General features: G+C 48.8%; 1 protein-coding gene across 1 annotated transcript in view; it reads left to right on the forward strand.

The window, feature by feature from the left end:
* The first annotated feature begins 294 nt into the window (after nt 1–294).
* Nucleotides 295–16886, forward strand: part of CDON (cell adhesion associated, oncogene regulated) — a 54763-nt gene continuing 38171 nt past the window's right edge. The window contains 1 exon segment of the mRNA XM_037409882.1: nt 295–466. The gene's annotated coding sequence lies outside the window, so the exon portion shown is untranslated.

A 16886-nucleotide genomic window follows, 5' to 3' on the forward strand; every position in this document is an offset into this window, starting at 1 on the left:
AGCGGTGCACGGTTGCGCGGTTGCACGGCTGCAAGGCTGCAAGCGCCCTCCGCGTGGGACGCGGAGCCCCGCGGCGGCGCGGGCGCCCCCGCACCCCCCGCACCCCCCCTCCCTTAAAGGGCCCGCAGCCCCGGGGCTGCGCGGAGGGCACCGTAGGGGACCGGGCCGCGCTCCCCCCCCGCCGTGTGTCGTGCCCCCCGCCGGCCCGGTGCCGCGCCGGGCGGCCGCACCCCCCCGCCCGTTGGTACGCTCCGGGGGCGGGGCGGGGCGGAGGTGCCGCGGCCGCCTCCGGCACGGGGCGCCGGTGGAGCGGGGCGGGGAGCGGGGATAAGCGGCGCGGCCGGGCGGCGTTGGATGGAGGCTCCCGTCCGCCGGGTCGCCCGCCCCAGCCTGGAATGTCCTGGGGAGCCGCCGCCGAGCGGGACCGGCACCGGGACCAGGGAGGGGGCGCGGCGGCTGCCCGGAGGTAACGCGTCCCGCCGCCCCGCCGCGCTGAGGGGGACGCGGCCGCAGGTGGCGGCGGCTCGGCCCGGCGGCTCCTGTCAGCCCCGGCCCGCTCCTGCCGGCGGCAGCGGCTGAAGGGGGGGTGCTGGGGGGGGGCCGCTCGCGCGGGGGGCCCTCTCCTGGCGGGGGCCGGCTCCTGGGGGGGGTCCCCTCCTGGGGGGGCGTCCCTGGGGCGGCTCCTGAGGGGTCCCCGCCTAAGGGGGTTCCCCCCGGGGCGGCTTTTGAGGGGGGTCTCCTGCTGACGGGGGTCCCCGGGGTGGCTCCTGAAGGGGGGTCCCTTCCTAAGCGGGTCCCCAGGGCCGGCTCTTGAGGGGTCCCGCTCCTGAAGGGGGTCCCCGGAGCGGCTTCTGAGGGGGGTCTCCTCCTGAGGGGTGGTTCCCCGGGGCGGCGGGCGGGCAGCCCCCCGTGTGCCGGAGCCGGGCGCGGCCGAGGGGCCCGGGCCGGGCCGGGGCTGTTCTGGTGCCCCCGGTGCGGGGCTGGGCGGGGGGAGCCGGGGGGCGCCCGGGTGAGGAGGGGGTGGGGGGGGGGGAAGAGACCCCCTGAGCGCAGTTTCAGCGCTCTGCCCCCAGCCTGTGGCTGATGTACCGTCATACTGCCCAGTGAAAGTCCCCCAGGCTGTATTTGTCATTAAAACGCTGCTCCGTCTGAAGGCGCTGCGGCGGGGGATGGACTTGGGGTCGTGTCTTGCCTCTTAACCGCCTTAAAATTGATAATCTCGGTGCTTGGTTTTAATCCGCAAGGTCACTTTCTCTGTGATTAGAGCGGTGGAAAGTCAGCCCCTAAAGCGAGAGGTGGTGTGTGATGCCTGGGGACTCCAGCCGTAAAGCATAGTGACATCTTAACTCTGTTTATTTTAATTTTTTTTTCTCATTATGACACCTCCATCCTTAAAGCTGTCAGATTCTTGCTTTTTAAATGGCTTTTGCTTGCCTTTGTCTGTCTCTTTGCCAGAAAAAAAAGAAATAATTATACAGTTGCTGACTTTTAATGAAGGAACTTTCCAGTCGACTATTGCATGTTTTCAATATTGATGTTTTCAAACCAAAAGGGAAATGTTTTTCAGACGTGACACAAAACTTTCAACTGTTAGGCAGAAAACAGGCGATGTTTATTTTGCCCCTGCCTCATAACTTTTTAAAGGATTGGCGAATGGGTAAATGTGATGGCTTTATGTAGGTTTGTGTGTGGTGGTTTGTTTTTTTTTTTTTTTTTTTACTGCTTTCCCCGAATGATTTGCTGGGTCTATGTGCTCAGAGGTTTCTGAGAAGGAGTAGCTGCGCCGAGCCTGCGGCTGTAAAACTGTCAGCTCTGAAGGGGTGTTTACTCAGTGAGTTGTATCTTTCACACATGCACCAGAAATACAATTTACTAACCCAAACACCAGGGTTGTCACTCCACAGCCACTGGTCACTGAGGTTACTGGCAGTGCATAAACTTTTATTCTTCTGGGATTTTGTTTGTGGCCCAGTGTCTTCTTGGAACAAAGCAGGTAATCCTGTTGTGCCGGTGCTTAAAGCCAAGCTGTGTGGAGCCGGTTTGCTTTTCTGCTCATCTCCCACAGCTTTCGTGTTTTGACAGTTGCGATTTATGTGATGTACTGCCTGCCTGTAACTTCTTTAAGGAGAGATAGCGCTTTTGTAATAGCGGTTGCTGAGGGCAGCAGCCCACTCCTTCATGTCACTATATTCCAAAAATTCTCCGCTCAAGTAGCGGGGAAGGTTTCGTGGCATGATTTCTTAATGCTTTTCTGTTAAACCTGACATATACCCTAATTACAACCAGCGTGCTTTTGTTCTACCAAACTAAACTAGGCAGTGAGCGCTGCTTGCGTGATTCAAATGCATCTAAACCAAACCCTACTTCTTAAAAATGGTTACAAGCCTGTCCTCTGGGGAGGGGTTGATAATGGAGTGCTGCTCCATTTAAAAAGAAATAATTTTTTTTCCTGTAATCCCCTCCCCAAAACAAGAGGGAAGTTCTTGACTAGTTCAGTCTACATCCTAGAAAAATCTTCAGGCTTGCGAAGCAGCCACAGAAACCCACGACTGTTGCTCAGATCTGTTTGGTTATGTAAGGCTAGACTTGCAGATAGAAATACTGAGACAGGATCTACTGGATTACCTGCCAGCTTCATGTTAAAAGGGTGTTTTTTATCTCCTCCAAGGGGCAGGAAGTAAAATGGGAACAGCTCTAGTGGCGAGGGATTAGTAATTCACCCAAGGATGAGCGCGGTAGCTTTGTCGCTTGGATTAATGCGATTTACACCCTTAAGCTGCCCCAAGCACTTGTAAACAGCCGTGCCCGTGCGTGCAAGGTGAAGCACAGGCAGGCTAGGAGGCTGCTCCCGCCTTGGCAAGCAATAATGCACCACGCAAAGCAGCTGGGAGGGTTTATCTTGGTTATTTTTCACCCTCTTGCGGGTGCCAGGGTTTGGTAGGACACCAGCTCTACCTGGTGCTCTCCAGCCTTTGCCTGCCAGCCCTTTTGGGTGCTGGTGGGTGGCGCTTGGGCCAGGACGCCTGTGTGCTCCCTCTGTCGGCATGCTGGCCAGCCTGGCTGGGATGCAGTGGTACTAAACTTTGTGTTTCTTACCTCAGGACTTGTGTGGGGGCCCTGGCAGAAACCAACAAAAAACCCAGACATGTAAGGAGAGGCCTGACTCTGCTATGGGGGCAAACCCCACCAGTGCTTTCATTATCTCAAGGTGTGCTGTAAACCTATAAACTGAGGCTCATGCTTACTTTGGCTCACTGGTGTGCCAGAGGAATAAGGCAGCTGTGCTCCAACTTCAGGTGATGTCACTTGAGGATTTTAACTGTCAGAGCTTAAAAATACACTGACTTGTTTAAAGACTGCTTCTGCAGATGTGGAAATTGTGAAGCAAAGCAATTGATTTGCTCACGTGAGCGCACAGCCATGCTGGTGTTCGTCATCTCATAAATCCTCCTCTGTGTATCCCCGAGCAGACCTGCTTTGCCTAATGAAGGCCTTGGTCATACTGACACCACTGAAATTAATTTAGTGGCTGCTTGAGATAAGACGCTACCACTAAGTGTTAAGTCTAGCAAAGCTTCAGCTGCAGCGGCAAGAAAACTTAACTGGGAAGCATGTGATGATTAAACCATCTTGGGAATAAAGCTGTTTTCTGAACCAGTGCCTGACACAATCTGCATGTAGCTTGCTGCGTGGTACAGTTGTGCAGCACCTTCTCCCGGTGTGCCTCTTCACCTGGCTAGTAGCATTGTTGATGTGACTGAACGTGTAAAGGACCAGCTGCTTTAATTCCAGCTTCCCTGGGAAGTTGTTTGCAGGGCTGGGTGTGAGGAGCAGCAGGTTGCAGGCTGATAGCTCTGGGTCTTTGTATGTGCACATCCATCTTCTCTCTGCTGCCAAATGAGCTTTATGCGAAAGGTTTGCATCAGTAGCGTGAGCTATTTCTAATTCTGTATGTGAAAAGGCATTGAACTTCACCTAGCTTTCCTGTACCTTCCACCAAACTCGCTCTTCACGCTTTCTCTAAGAGTTCTTTTACTGCAGTGCCTTTTAGGCTGCACAGGAAAACCACCAACTCTTCATTTTCCTTATTTCCGTGCCTACAGATGTGAATCTTGAGGGTTTTGTTGTTGGTTTTTTTTTTAATGCAATGCTCTGTTCCTGCGTAGTTGTGTTGGCATGCAAACACATGCAAAATGACATGAAAATGCGGTGTATTTGCTGGTGAACTTGGTTCCAGCGAGGCTTTGAAATCTTTAGCTTAGCGCGAGAAGCCCTGAGACGGAGCCAGTCTTCACCCACAAGCCTGTTGAGATCTGGTATTTCAGGTAGCATTTTATATGGAATCGCTTTAATTGGCGTGCTGCACGCAGCTCAGGAACCTGCCTGACGTCTTTTGTTAGGCAACATCTAATTTGTATGAATTAATTGATACTGTAAACTTGACCTTTATATGTAGAGTCAGTTTTTTGACTGCTGCTTTGCTTATGATCTGTTGACTAGCGAGTGGCTCCCTTAGCTGAGTCATGCCGCTTTCCTGCTCGCTGCAATGTTTTTCTGTCAGTTTTCTCATTTTCCTCAGTGTTTCAGTGGGCCAGGGAACTTCTGAGCTGATTCCTGGCTGCAGCTGGGGTGAGGCTGATCAAAAATGCTGGCTTATGTAGCTTAAAAATCTTGTTAAAGGCTTCAAATCCTGTATCAAGCAGACTTGGTCAAATTGCCTCCTGAAGTGGGAATTTCCAGCCTCTCTTGCAATCCGGACTCTTAAAGCTGGTACATGGGAACCAAACTTGTTCTCTGTACGCTTTTTTTTTTGCAGTTTTGATCTAGTTTAACAGGTGAGCTGGTACAAGGCCTGTTCTCCGAGTGTGTTGTCTTTCCTACTGGCTTAGTGCTCTCCTGGTGGCCTCCCTGAGCAAGCCCTGGTATTTGTGTCCCCTTCTCCCAAATAATTCACTCTGGGATAGCATTTGTCCTTGGCAAATTCAGCAAAAACCTCTTTGCTGTATTACTTTAGCTAATGAGAGGTCTCCAGCTACTGTGTCCCAGGAGTTTTTAGACTAGTTTCCTCTCTGTGTGTGTATGTGTATATGTATATATTTTTTTAGGTTTTTCTTTCTCAGCTTACTGTTCTTCTAGTAACATCCTTTGTAGATGGCTCAGTCCAGCTTCCAGGGCTGACTGTGTCATAGTTTTCCACTTAATTTCCCCAGCTTGTTTCTCCCTTTCCGGTGCGGATGATGATTCTCCAGTGACAGTTATCACTTTAGGGTAAACTGCTTGTTCAGCCTTACTAGGGATTGAGATTTGTGCATCCATACCACCTGTCTTTTCCATTAAGCCCCTGCTTGCTCTTTCTACGTGAGAAATATCTCCTGTCTTTCAACAGAAGGGAAAATAATCATGCAAGGTGGGTTGTTTTCCCGCTTCCCATACCTACAAGATGTCTTGGAGCTTTTCTGGCCAGGTGGGATGCTATTTTTTTTTCTTTTTTCTTTTCTCCCCCACCCCCCCCCCAGCTCCTTGGGCGCCGTTTCACATTACAACTCAGTCAGAGGACTCGCTGCTGCAGGAGGTGGCAGGTACATTCCTGCCTCTTCCCTGCTGTGGGAATCCAGTGCTGGAGCAGCTGCAGGGGAGTGACTCCAGCTAACCCTTCCAGATAAAAAAAAAACAACAACAAAAAAAAAAAAACAAACCCAAATCAACAAGCCCCAAACTCTCCGCTGGATCTTGCCCCACAGTTACAGAGTTGCTAAATCTTCCACTTCGATGACTGGGGAGGCCTCTGGGGGCTAGAGGGGTGCTGGGGGGGGGGAATGGCCCCTTTTGGCAGCAGCTGGCTTTTAAATTGGCTTAGCTGTCTCATAAAACCGCATTCTCCGTGCTGTGGCTGAGCCAAGAGCTGGTTGCCTGGGGTGGGGTGGGGGGCTGTCTTGCTGTTCCCCCCCACCTCCATCTCCTGCTCCCTGCCAGAAATGCCCGATTAAACCAGTTCAACTCACTAAAACGACAGGGGGGAGGAAAAAAAGCCCCCCCCCGAACATAATCCCCGGAAACCCAGAGCGAGGTAAGCCAGCTTGGTTGGAATATTTTCTTCCAGCTTGGCAGCTGGGGGTAGTGCCAGAAGCAGCAGGAGAGAGCGAGGGAGTCGGGGCGGGGGGGGGGGGGGGGGGGGATTGGGAGACCATCCCTTTTGGCAGCGGCCAGCTTTTGCCTTAGCTGTAAGGTGAAACCGCACCCTTGGCCTCACCTGTCTGTCTGATCATGCCTTTGATTTATACCCTGGGTTTTGCTGTTTAGTTTTCCCTGCAGACTTCAACCATTGTATCTGATAATGAACCGAGTGGTTGAGCCTTATTTGTTTAATTCAAAGACAAGTTTAATATTTCCTACCTCGCAGTTGTACAAAGTCTGCCTGCCTTGTAGACCTTGGTTTTCCTCACGGTGAACCTGTAAAATGCCAAAGAGCGCCAGACAAAGGGGAAAAAACGCTTGTGCTGTGAGCAGTCCCCCGTTGAAAAATGGGCTCTGAAGGAGAAGGGCAAAGGGGCTGGGTGCCGCTGGTTTACATTTCTGGGGTGTTTTGTCTTTGCAGAGGTAGCTGTGGGTTGTTGCCTGCAAAGCACACCCTGCCAGCTTGCTCCACCTCACCTTCTGCGTGCCGGTGGGACCCCTGCATTGTGGGCTGCCAGCTCCAGTCAGAGGTGAGCTGTGGGGATCTGCTGTGCCCCCCTTAATCTCGGGCGAAGAACGTTCCTGAATGCCTCTGTAATCGTTCTGCATCATCTGCTAAAGCACTGAAGGTCAAACAGATGCTGGACATCTTCATGGAGAGCGTTGTTGTGTCTCGTGTAGGTGCTTTGTGCCAGAGCAGCAGCCCGCTCTAGCTGGAGATGCCCTTGTTCCTGCAAGGGGATGGTACTGGGACTTTTCCTTTCCTGGTCCTCGCAGAGCGAAACAAACCATTTATCTAGCTAAAAGGCCTCAATTGCAATTATCTTTAAAGAAATCATGTTTTTTTACATGCCGGTTCAGGAGGTAACCCCCAGGTGACCATTCCTCTTGTGAGGACGAGTCCCGTCGGGAGAGCTGCAGCAAGGGAAGAGGATGATTCTTCTGAGGTGAAATTCCCTACTCGCTTCCACATTGATCCAAGCTAGCTTTTCCCAAGTAAAGTTACTTTGATCAGGTGGTGTTTTCTCAGTTTTTAATTTCCTTTTATTTTTTCCTTCTTGTTTGCTAAGAGATGATAGATCAGCCCAAATAAGGGTATGAGAAAGGCTGGTGATTTTCAGGAGGATCCAGAGACAGTCAGTGCAAGACATGTTGCCTTTATCTTGGAGATCAGGAGATTCCTTTGCAGTGATGGATTAATCCACTCTTCAGTGAATAATATAACTGAGAACAAGTAGGAGCCAGCGCTCCAAACAGATGACTTGTTTAATAAGTGTATGCTTGTCGTCCCCGCCTCCCCCTCTGAAAAGCTTCTTTCTTCACCATTTCATTCAGCCTGCCTGCTGAAATCTTACAGCCACCTGCGTATGTGCCAGCCCCCCCGTACCAAAGGAGGGTTGAGGATGGGGCTGTGCCAAAGGCCTCTGGTCCCAGGTGGATGAAAAGATAAACGGCAGCTCCACCAAGCCAGGGGGAGGCTCAGGTTGGAGAGAGGGTGCCTGTGGGCTGCTCTGGCCGTGACATCAACTGGCTGCATGTAGTTCTTAGCCTAATGAGCAGTGTTGATGCTGGCGTCTGCCAAGGGGTGACCTTGCACTGCTCTGGTCCCTTGGCTACAACAGCTGTCCCCCAACAGAAGGCAAAGCACTCTGCACCCTGGGAAAAAGTTGTACATAGGAGCTTGAAAATTGGCTTGAAAATTGAGGCGGGGGGAAATGAACTTGTTGGGGACAAGGAGATGGCAATGGGTGGCTTAGATGTGGAAATAACGATGTTTGGGAAGATGGTTCTTCAGTGGTGCTGGGGTGGATCTGCCTGCCCGCCCAGCTGGTACCTCATCTACAGCTCCACAGCCTTTTGAGCTGCTCAGGGTTGTTCTGGAGCCGCATGCTGAAGATACTCTCCCAGTGACATGTGGGTCGTTCTTGTGCATCCAGTGGGTTACGAGGCTGGGAAGGGAGCTGTGCGACTTTACCAGTGGAATTCATGTAGCTAAATCTATTATTATCCTTATGGATATAGTGGAATAACTCTCTGGCAGCTCACAAGCTGTGTGTCTTGTCGCTGTAACATCTTGGAACACGTCAGGGGTAGGTCCTGCTGATAGTTAGATGTCTGGGTGGGTCTTTGCTCTGCTCAGGACCCCCCAGGTCTGTTGTGGTCTGCCTGGCAAAAGCTCTGATAGCTCAAGGTCAAGTTGGTGAAACTCACCAGCTTTGGCTTCCCTTCTTTCTTGAGAGCTGGTATTCTTGCACTGATGACCCACTTGGGGTGGGGGATCAGTAGTTAGAGCTTTCAGCTGTATTTTGGAGAACTTCAGTGCTGTGTGGGGCAAAGATAAGATCTTTAAAACAGCATTTCCCCCTTTAGAGGATGGGTTTTGCTGGTGTTGGCTGAGTGTGATTTCTGGTAGCTGAAGAGTGCTGCTGTGTAATGTTCCAACTCCATGTAGATTAAATGTATTGCGGAGTCAAACTAAACAATAGCATGTGGTTTTCCTTTGTTCCCCCCCCCCCCCCCCCCCCTTCCCCACAATAAGAGTTCACAAAAGTTCCAGAATTATGGCTATATGCTGGAGCGTAGGCTCGGATTTTCATAAAGCTTGCTGAGGGCTGTTAACTTCTGAGGAACTATTTCACGTTTGCAATAGCTTCAGGAAATCTCTTTGTTTTTCAAGAGCCTTTTCAGAAGGTGCCTTTTGGTGTAGCGCTTGGATACCTGCTGCCTAAATACTTTGCAGTGACAGTATATCACAGCTTGATGGAGATTCGAGTCTCCTCTAATAAAGTGCAAGCTCAGGAGGAAAACCCTGAGGGTTTTTTGGAACAGAAGATGTTTTCTGTTCCTGCCACTAATCTTTGTTGCAGAATGAAATAGGAATGTATCCTTTAAATCTTTGTCAGGGTGTAGAAGGAAGCTGGCAACGGATGTAATCAAAAATGTTATTATCAAAACTCTCTAAATATGTTGAAATTTCAACCTTAATGATATGATTTTGAATTCAGCTATTCAGACTGAGGCATTCTTTTTTTGGGTGCAGATTGCACTTCCAAATTGCTGTGCGAGTCGAGATCAATCAGAGGAGTCTAGGACTAGATCATAGATGGTGGATGCTGAAGTTACAGTCTGCAGCTGTGTGGCTTGAGTCTCTTCAGCTCTGTGAATTGTCACAGGAACAGATCTCAAATGAGTTGGGTGGTAGCACTGAGGCACGGTTTCATAGATTATGGGCTTTTGAGCTCAGCATTTAAAAAATAGTCTGATTTCGAGTCAGGTTTTTTTCTAAACTAGTGCGTTTGTCATTGCTCGTGTGTAAGCTACACGCATGGAAAAAGTAAGTATATTCAGAGGTTTTCTGAAGCAGCTCTTACTGGTTCCAGTAAAACAGGATCTGGCGCCGCTTCATTATATGTGCAGCGGCAAAGACCCTAAACTGCCTCCTTGGTATGACAGGAGACTGAAAGTTTTTAGCCGCCTTCTTGTTGGTTGGAATAAGGGACCTTCAAGTCACCTTCACCCTTCCGACCCCTCTTCCTCGAGACTGCAGGTTGAGGATGTAAAAGAAACTGAAGTCCTTCTCCGAGCCAAAGGTGTGAAGCTGTTTATTTTCACTCTGGAAGCATATATATTGCAGGAGGCAGATGCTAGCCTGCTTAACCTAAGCATTCACTACTTATCTGGGGTCTGGCAGGCATACAAGTGTTGTCCCTTCTAATCCCCCAATATTAAAAAGTCCAGGCACCTTTCGCTGGCTGAGTCCAAGATTGTTGGCTTCTCTTTGTGTGTTTTTTAGAGCAGAAAAAGAAACATTTGCTTTCTTTGCCAAGTTTAAATGAAGACTAATGCTGTGGTGCTGCTTAATCTTGTTTTTCTTGCTATCTGATGGATGCTAACGTGGGATGGAATCAGTCCCGGCAGCCGGTTATCTTTGCAGGGCCCCTGTGTGTTGCTGAGCTTGGCATTAAAGTCTTGCGGGGGAGCTGACTTGCTACGAAGAGTCTCGAACCTTTTTCCTACATCCTGAGGCCACAGCAGCGGTGTCCCATCTTCGTTTGGGAAGGTGTCTCCTGGAATTACCAGTCTGCTGTTGGACATCCAAACAGAAGTCCTGTTCAGCAAAGTAGGATGTCTCTGTGCGGGTGAAAACAGGGCGCAGTCAGGTTAACCTGGTACAAAAACTCTCCCTGGTACCTGTGATGAAACTTAACTACTTTCCTATCAGTTGCTCATGTCTGAACTAGTTCTGCTGGTAGCAGCTGCCATCACCCTAATTTACGGGAAGAGATTTGGGCTCTGACTCATGAACTGCCACTGTTTGATGCTGGTGCCCCCGACTGCCCCTCCGTTGGGGGCTGGGGTCCCTGCCTCTAGCAGGGGTGAGCCAGTGGCGCAGTGTTGACTCGGAGCTCAGCTGCAGTGGGTGAAGCAGCAGAGCTGGAGAAGCTGAATCCTCAGGCTACGGTTTCATGATCGCTGCTGCCTCCTTTCCCTGGTCCAGCTTGGCTTTGCTGGCACAAGAAGGGAGCGGGAAGCTATGGCCGGTGCTTGGTTCTGCAGCGCTGCTGAGCAAATCTAACCCAAAGCCCCCCCCCTCCTTCCCCCGTGTTCTGCTATCCCTCACCTCGCATGGGAGCCAAGTCAGTTTGTGTAGCAAACCTGGCCTGAGCAACATGACTTTTTAATTTTATTTTTTCCCCCTTTCCCTGCCTAGCTATTGCAGAGACAGCTTTTATCTGGGCCTGAGGCTAACAGGATTGTTTTTGCTAGAGGAATATTGTCAGTTGTGTCGGGATTCCTTCCCTCTAGGTTAAGAAGCTCAGAAATGTGTTTTTCCTGGAGAGTTCGGACTTCAATTTTGAAACCAGGTTTGATCTGTGGAGCATGGGGGAAGGGAGGGGAGGAGAGCAGTAAAACCGAATTACCCGGTTAGCTTACTGTAACACTGAAGGATGAATTGTTCGAAGGCTTGTTTTAATTGGGGGGGGGGGAGAAAGGATGGACTCTTTCCTGCTTTATTCCTCAGCTGTCACTGGTTAGCCGGTTTGCTTTTTAATAACCATTGTTCTCCTGCCTATTTACCCTGGAGACTGGGTTCAGCGGCAGTGTGTTGGCATTGCACGTGACAGTGTGTGGACTACTGTAAAAGGAGGGGAGGCGGCAATTTCAAGTGGAGGACAGCAATTTTGTGGAGCAAACAGTTAAACTGGAGCTGTTGCTCCGTTTTGTGCCCGATTTCAGCCGTCTGCAGGCACAGTGGATTCTAAAGGGTGACTTTACAACCGTGCTGTAACACACAGGCTTTGCTCTCCGGTTCCAGCGCGCCTCCCATATCCTGCAGCCATGAGTTCACAGGCTCCTAATTGCCTATGATGTAAGACAGCAGTAGATGAGGTTGCTATAAATTCTGGCTGCAGGTGTGGATTTAATAGTCATGCTTTCCTTTAAGGAATCACGGATAGCATGGATCCCTGCAAGTTGCAACAGACCGAGTTGGACTCGGGATAAGGCAGCTAGAAGAACCCTGGCTCTTGTGTCTTTTAGAGCTGTTGCTTGCTGGAGGCTGCCAATGGACGGTGTCAGTGTTCATCTAGAATCGCCTCGGGAATGAGCTCGGTGTCCTCTAACAAAGCTTGCCCATGGTTCCTCTTCTTTTCATCGACTTTCTCTCACATCAAAACCTATCAAGAGTGAGAGTGCTGCTGGAAGCAGACCTCTGGGCAGCGTGCGTGGACACGAGCTCCTTTGTCTGAGAGTCTGACAGGCTTTTTTCTGATGACCTGAGTGAGCCTGTGGTTCTAGTCCTTGGTTTTTTGGTGTGGGTTTTTTTTTTAATCATGCTGGATTCTGGTTACAGGAACCATAGGGAGATTATAATCACAGGTGATCATCCTTGACATGCAAAATTCAAACTTTTTGGAGGGGAAAAGACACACCCTGAGGCAGTACTGAAGCTTGCTGTGGTGTGTGCACCTGTAGGTTGGATAATTAGGGCAGCGAGTCCCCTAGCTCACTGGAGGAAAATAGGCATGTCTCACTTGGAGTTGGGTTTGGTGGGGGGTTTTTTCCTGTCTTTTGGCCACATTCTTGCAGTTCAGGGTTTATTAAAGACACTGGGGTGGTGCTTTGCTACTTGCTTTGAGGCCTCATGCTGTTAAGAGTGCAAAGTTCCCTTTCATGGACATCCATTCCTAGCCCCTCCTTTGGGCTAGCACTCCAAGACTGCTTGGTGAGCTGAAACTGCTCCCTTGTCCAGGTGAAAACTCAACCTCATTTTTTTTCTTTGGCTGAGTTTTCAGCTGGATCTGCCAGCAGATCTGACTCATGCGGTGGCCGCATGATCACTGGTGCAGATAGGAGGATGCAAGCCAGGTCCTGAAGGAAGGTGTTACTGCCCTCAGCAGCAGCCTGTCTTTAAATTGGCTGAAACTGGTTGCGAAATCTCGTTCTTGGTTTTAAATAATAAAAATAAATAAATAAATCACTCGGTTGAAAAAGTAAACCCCCTTGCTCCGAGGATCAGGCCAGCTCTGTAGGAAGGAGCGGAGAGGGAGGCGTTTGCAGAAGGACCTTTCCAGACACAGTTGAAGGTGAGCAGAGCTGTCACTGGTGATGGCAAGGTGGCGAGGCAGAATCGGGACAGCTGGTGAGCTAGATACGGGGAAGAAAATGGGAGTATGAGGCAAAGTAGTGCCTAGTCAGGAGAGAGTGAGAGGGCTGGGGTCTTGGGGGGTCCCTGAAGAGCAAGGGGTGAGGATTTTGTATGTATTTCGTTTACAGTTCCTCTGATGGAACTGTTAGACTAATGATACCTTCAGATCCCTTGAGGTCTAAAAGCCCTTATTTAGGTATTTAAGCATAATTGCAGCCCAGCAGAACTGTATATTAGGCTAATGCTCTGTTCTTTTGCTTCCCCTGAGGCTAGAAGAGTCAGCAACCATACCCACTTCATTAGTGTGGCAGCAGGGGGACTGTCTCAGCTTTTTTTTCTGAAGTTAATAATGAAATTAACCTAATTGTTATGCCTGTTTGTGGATAAGAGTGCATGGCTTCTGTGATGATTTATTTTTTTTTTCCCCAATGTCTGTCTTGTTGTGACCGGTGCTGATACAGCAGGATGGGGATCCCAGGCCTCCCCAATCAGAGCACGTATGTGTGTCGATAGCAGACTAGTGACTCAGGAGTGTTTTTGACTGCGTGCTGCAGAGGCACAGTACACAAACTGTTAAATTTTTTCCCCTCTGCTCACAAATCCATTTCTTCAGTCAATGCCAAAGCATGCGTTCTTCTATCAAGACCATATGTATGCCAAGACCGAAGTTTTAAAGTCAAGGTGTTTTTGAAATACTGGAGTGCAAATTAAGTATCTGAGTAATCTTAACTGTCTTCTAAAAAAAAATTCTCTATCAGCCTCACATATAACTCAGAGGATTAATGGAAAGCTAAACTTTGATCAGAGTCCAACAGCTGATACCAACCATGAGACTTTCCAGGCCTGAAAGCAAAATAGAAAAAACCAGTGAACAACTAGGCAAAAGATCTGCTTCTCCATCTTTGAGGCAGGCCAATGTTTTGGTCATGGTTTTAGGCTAATACTTGTATTTTTTTTTTCCCCTCAGCTGCTTAATGTATCCTTGTGTCATTTTTGTCCTGTGACACTGGACCTTACCTGTGATAGAGTTTGAGTAAATTACAGGCGTTATTTAGGATTTTTTTTACAGCTTTGGAAAAAGACACATATGCCTTACAAAGGCAGGCCATCAAGGCTTAAGGACCCCTGTCCTTGTCAGAACTCGGTTGCTGCCTCGTTTGCTCAGTGCTGTTTGTTCTTCCTGCCATCTGCCACCCTGAGCAAATACTCAGTCTCTATTTTAACAAAAATAATGTGCCGTTACAAACCATTGCACAATCGATAAGGTATTTTGGCCCCCAAAATTGCTCTTGGGATTCGTTACTGATTCATGGGGAGATTTAAATCATGTGGAGCAACCATGGAGCTTTGTGCATGCTCATGCAAGGCTGCTTATAAAATCACATTACCAGAAAAGAGTAAAAATACCAGTTGAATAATTAATTGGGAATATCTGTAGGCAACACTTGGATGCTGGCTTAGCACTGATTGATTTGGATGCTGGGCAGGGGTATGGGCAGAATTTTGGAAGTGTTAATGAAATTCAAGGTGACGATTGCAAAGGTTGCGCAACTGTAATTTCTCTCTTAGTTGTCACGATAAGGATCTAGAGAGTATACTTCCATTTGTTTAAAATGTAATAAATAAATATGAACATAACATCAAAGGATGCTTTTTCTTGTAATTTTTAAATGCCTTTCCATTTGGTTTGTTCTGTAGCTGCCTTTGAGTATGTTTCATGCATTCTGACCTGTTTATATCTTTCACACTTGGTTTATAGGGTCCACTGTCAGCAAACTGTTTTTGGTGGGGTTTTCCCTTTCAGATTTTTTTTAGGCTAGAGAAAATACCAGGCTTGCAGGACTGCTAGGCAGAGCTTGGTTTGTTTTCTAAAAGCACCCACAAAATCCCTTTGAAGTACATATTTTTATTACTTACACTCACGAAATCCTGTCTTTCGTGATGCCATAATTCCTGAACCAATGCCTAATTATGGTATTTTAAGGAAAAAAAACGCAAACAAAAACCTAAACCTCAACACTTATGGTAAATGCTTGGCTCCTTATCTCCGTGCTCCGCTTCCTGTAATTTAGTAACCAGAAAACTGCAGTTTCAGTGCTCGAGGTGGAGAGGTAAAACAGGAGCACTCGAATGTGTGTGTGTACATATATATATATTTTTTTTTTTTACACAAGCTGTGATTACAGCATGACTTCTTCAGTGCTCGAGCTCTCTCTTCGGAGTGTAATTAGGAACACATTGATTCTTATTGCAGCTGGCAGCTGCTCGCTATTGCCGTTTTCAGCTTATGAACCCCCCATAGTCCTGCGACCTTTCCTGGGGTTAGTCGTAGGCCCTTTTCATTGTGATGGGCTAGAAGTGGCTCATGTGGAGTTGATTATTTCCTTGCTTGTCTGGCCTTTTTGGTGCCATAACTCCAAGTCACTTCCATTTTCTTCCCGTGCTTTTGGCTGACCACAGTGAAAGGAAATGCTTTTGCTGGCGACAGGATCGGTTGCACGCTTGACTGACTCGATTGAGACCCTGAAAAGGGGGGAGGGGGAGGGTAATGAACACTGTAGGTGCTGCATTTGCTTTTTAAAGGTTGATGTTAATGATTGAGTGGTCATTAAGCATTCATAAAAATGAGGCTTCGGCAAGCTCTGTTGCCTTTTAGGGATCCGAAACCCACGTGTTGGCATTAAAAATCAGTCTGCTGCATCCTTGATGTATGGCAGCCGTGTCTTTAGGAGCGGTACGTACAAGTTATGTGGCGTGTGGGTGACCGCACCGGTGTCAGTTGCTTGCGACTACTTCAAGTCTTTCCCAGCTACCAAAAGATGCAAGAATAAACCTCAGAGGTTAGTCCGTAAAGCTGACGGGCAGACTGTCGGTTGCTACCGGGCTGCTAACCCGCTCCTCCCAGCACAAAAAGCTAATGAAGTATATATGCCAGCTGTTACACTCATTTTGCCAGACCCCAGGAGGACAGCATGAAGACAGTCGGTGATCAAAGGCTTTGGAGATCACTGAGGAGCCGAGCTGCAGGAATGTCTGATTGCTTTCTCTTGGAATGCCACAGGCTTCAATACCTTTTTTTTTTTTTAAGGTGTCTTGGTGCGAGATTTAATGATCTAACTCTGCTTGCTTGCACTAAAGGCATAGTGTTTTAGTTAATTCTGGTGGGTTTGTTTGCTCTAAATTCAGGTGCTTTGAAAATCTGTGATTTTTGTTGTACTGATGGAAACAATTTTTGGGAGCAAGTTAAAATGAATTTTTTTCTTGGTGATTCTGGAATAAATGACCTGGGGGGAAAAAAAACCAACTTGATGTGCTGTAAGTGTTGAATCACATGGAGTGTTATAAAGCGAGGCTGGGCTAATTGATTCAGAGTTGCTGCTGTTTAGGAAAAATAAGAGTTTTTTTAAGTATCCAAAGGTGTTTTATTCTAAGTGAAAACTGCTGTCACATCTGCAGCTGGTGGGCAGCGTTGCCCCTGAAGCAGCAGCGCTCTGTCACTTTTTCCTAGGGCTTCTTAGAGAAGGCCGTCAGCTCCTGGAGGTGGAGTGGGCAACCTGAATAACTCCCTCTGTTCCCGAGCACGCTATTGCCTTCCTCCTCCTCCTCCTCCTCCTCCTCCCCTGCTTTGCTGTGGCGTTTATAGGACCCGGTGCATTTGGCTAGCAAAGAAACCCTTTCCTCCTTTAGCTTCAGTGTGCTGAAACGGCTGCTGAAGGTCAGATGAGTTTTGGAGGAGAGGGATGGAGCCGGGATACGGTAGCGGTTAGATTGAGGTGAGGTGGTGGCTAAATAGCTCTGGTGGCTGCTGGCCGTTGGGAAGGGAGGTCCTGGAGTTGTCCTGCCAGCTGGGCTGAGATGGCAGGAAGATGATTCAAGGAGTAAAACCAGAGGGGGGAAAAAAAGTGTCAGAAAAAGGGAGCAAAAAAAAAAAAAGGGTATGAGATAATGCGGCTTTTAGTAGCGACTCTGCCCTTAGCTGCAAGGGTGGAGATGGGAAGTTCATGGTCTGGTGAATAAGCGGGGCAGGTTCTCAGCTGTGGATCCTCTGGGGCTGGGTGCCACA

This window comes from Falco rusticolus, chromosome 16 (assembly GCF_015220075.1).
Source record: "Falco rusticolus isolate bFalRus1 chromosome 16, bFalRus1.pri, whole genome shotgun sequence".
In the NCBI taxonomy this organism is placed as follows: domain Eukaryota; kingdom Metazoa; phylum Chordata; class Aves; order Falconiformes; family Falconidae; genus Falco; species Falco rusticolus.